This window comes from Triticum urartu, chromosome 6 (assembly GCF_003073215.2).
Source record: "Triticum urartu cultivar G1812 chromosome 6, Tu2.1, whole genome shotgun sequence".
Lineage (NCBI taxonomy): Eukaryota > Viridiplantae > Streptophyta > Magnoliopsida > Poales > Poaceae > Triticum > Triticum urartu.
The window spans coordinates 496,018,165-496,021,836 of record NC_053027.1 but is presented as its reverse complement, the minus strand read 5'-3'; positions in this window follow the sequence as shown (position 1 = coordinate 496,021,836).

Here is a 3,672-nt window from a genome sequence, read left to right as displayed (position 1 = left end):
GTTTAGTTCATAAACAGTGAGACCCACCCGTCAGCATTGACTCTGCTGACGTGGCCATTGACCAGGCCCATCAGTCAGCGACACTAACCAGCCCTATGTCACTGACGTGTGGACCCCACACGTCAGGTTTGACCCGAGGCAGCCCTGTTGACCTGCTGACGCCAGCATGACGCAATGCTGATGCAGTTAATCATTTTCTGGATTTAAAATAATTCAGAAATTCCAGAAAATGCACAAAACTTCTAAAATTCATAGAAATTAAACCGTAACTCCAAATGAAATAATTTATGTATGAAAAATTATCAGAAAAATCCAAAGAATCTGATTATGGCATTATCATGCATGTTTGAACAACTTATGCCTGCTGATCAGGTCAAATCAAATAAGTGGCATTTAAATAATCACATATGGAGTTGAATTTGAGTCTTTGGTTCAAACCAACTTCATTTAATCTGGTTTTAGTTGCATTAGCTCAAATCACAACACATTGACATGTCATGATCATGCATCATAATGTGCATTGCATTAATTGTATTCTTTCTGTGTTTGCCGGTGATTGTTCCCCCCTCGGTAGACGTATGTTTCGGCGATGTGATCAATGACACCGATGAAGAGTTATACTATCTTCTGAAGTGCCAGGGAAGCAAAATTCCCTTGTTCATTCTGATACAATCCCACTCTCTCGCTCCTGCTCTCTTTTACTGCATTAGGACAACAACGATTCATCTATTACTTGCTGCGGTAGTTGAACCCCTTATCCTCTGCATGACTGTCATTGCCACAGTAAATAGATGAAACCCACTAGCATTAGTAGGAGTTGTTTGAGCCCTGATGTGCCTACTCATTCATGCTTGTTTGTCATGCTTGCTATTGCTTAGAGTTGTGTCAGGTCTGATTCATCGGGGACGAATTGGAAAGTTGTGAACATGTCCTACTGTGTGTGAGCTAAGTGTGTGAACACGATTTGGTAAAGGTAGCAGTGAGAGGCCATGTAGGAGTACATGGTGGGTTGTCTCATTGAAACCGTTCTTAGGAACTTACTTCTGTTTCTGTGATCCATGAACACCTACCACTCATTGGGATCCTTAATTGACCCTCTCGGCTTCTTAACCACCCTAGTACTCTGTCCAGGAGTTGCAACTAGTTTGTGGTGTTTGTAGGTTATGTGTTGGCGGTTGTGTGTAGCGCTGACCCTAGGGGTGGGCTATGATGCGTAGATACACCGTGGCACGGTGTACCGGGCGCCCGTTTGGTGTCTCGGGAACCCTGTTCACATCGTTCGGGGCCGTATGTGGAAACCTTGGCTGGACTCCCTACGGATGGAACCTGGATAGGCGATAAACCTGGACTAGAGACTTGAGTGTTTAGGTAGGCCGTGGCCGACACCCTCGTTGGGCTTCCGCTTGAAGTTTGCCGAGTACATGTTGTTGGGTTTCGTAGTAATTTCAAAATTTTCCTACGCTCACGCAAGATCATGTGATGCATAGCAACGAGAGGGGAGAGTGTTGTCTACGTACCCAACGCAGACCGACTGCGAAAGCGATGATACAACGTAGAGGAAGTAGTCGTACGTCTTCACGATCCAACCGATCAAGCACCGTAGCTACGGCACCTCCGAGTTCGAGCACACGTTCAGCTCGATGACGATCCCCGGAATCCGATCCAGCAAAGTGTTGGGGAAGAGATCCGTCAGCACGACGGCGTGGTGACGATCTTGATGCACTACAGCAGCAGGGCTTAGCCTAAACTCCGCTACAGTATTATCGAGGACTATGGTGGCAGGGGGCACCGCACACGGCTAAGGAATAGATTACGTGGATCAACTTATGTGTTCTAGGGTGCCTCTGCCTCAGTATATAAAGGACTAGAGGGGGGAGGCTGGCCGGCCAAGCTTGGCGCGCCAGGAGAGTCCTACTCCCTCTGGGAGTAGGATTCCCCCCCCCCCAATCCTAGTTGGGAATAGGATTCGCGGAGGGGGAAAAGAGAGAGAGGGGGCCGGCCACCTCTCCTAGTCCTAATAGGACTAGGGGAAGGGGGAGGCGTGCAGCCCATGTAGGGCTGCCTCTTCACTTTTCCACTAAGGCCCATCATGGCCCATTTAGCTCCCGGGGGGTTCCGGTAACCTTCCCGGTACTCCGGTAAAATCCCGATTTCACCCGGAACACTTTCGATGTCCAAATATAGGCTTCCAATATATCAATCTTTACGTCTCGACCATTCCGAGACTCGTTGTCATGTCCGTGATCACATCCGGGACTCCGAACAACCTTCGGTACATCAAAATGCATAAACTCATAATATAACTGTCATCATAACCTTAAGCGTGCGGACCCTACGGGTTCGAGAACAATGTAGACATGACCGAGACACATCTCCGGTCAATAACCAATAGCGGGACCTGGATGCCCATATTGGCTCCTACATATTCTACGAAGATCTTTTATCGGTCAGACCGCATAACAACATACGTTGTTCCCTTTGTCATCGGTATGTTACTTGCCCGAGATTCGATCGTCGGTATACCAATACCTAGTTCAATCTCGTTACCGGTGACTCTATTTACTCGTTCTGTAATACATCATCCCGCAACTAACTCATTTAGTTGCAATGCTTGCAAGGCTTTAATTGATGTGCATTACCGAGAGGGCCCAGAGATACCTCTCCGACAATCGGAGTGACAAAACCTAATCTCGAAATACGCCAACCCAACATGTACCTTTGGAGACACCTGTAGTACTCCTTTATAATCACCCAGTTACGTTGTGACGTTTGGTAGTACCCAAAGTGTTCCTCCGGTAAACGGGAGTTGCATAATCTCATAGTTATAGGAACATGTATAAGTCATGAAGAAAGCAATAGCAACATACTAAACGATCGGGTGCTAAGCTAATGGAATGGGTCATGTCAATCAGATCATTCAACTAATGATGTGACCTCGTGAATCAAATAACAACTCATTGTTCATGGTTAGGAAACATAACCATCTTTGATTAACGAGCTAGTCAAGTAGAGGCATACTAGTGACACTTTGTTTGTCTATGTATTCACACATGTATTATGTTTCTGGTTAATACAATTCTAGCATGAATAATAAACATTTATCATGATTATAAGGAAATAAATAATAACTTTATTATTGCCTCTAGGGCATATTTCCTTCACATGTCATGTAAACGACGGTAAGTGGTGAGAGCGTGTATGAAGAAGTACACCCCTGCAGGGTTAACATCCTCTATTTGAATAGCCGCGTCCACGGTAAAGGACTACTTGGTTGCCTATACAGTTCATAGACAAGTTAATGGTTACTACTAAAAGACTCAAGATAAGTGTGAGTACCGAGGATGGCCCTCTTGTAGGATGACGAGGGAGAATCCCCGGTGGAGTATTCTGTTGGTGATTAGTGGACTCGTGTGTGAAAACTATTTTACTAGTGGTGTCTCGTAGGATAGCTTAGCCAAGAGTCAAAGATGGCTTGCTGCAATAACTCCACCACCTTCTTGAGAATGAGCATGTATAGTAGGTTCTGTTGTAAGACTTGCTGAGTACCTTTGTACTCATGTTTGCTTAATTACTGTTTTCAGACGACAACACCGCCCCCTCCGATGGGTTTTATGTAGATCTCGACGTCGATGAGTGACTTGCCACCTAGGTGGTGATCCTGGCCATGGAGGG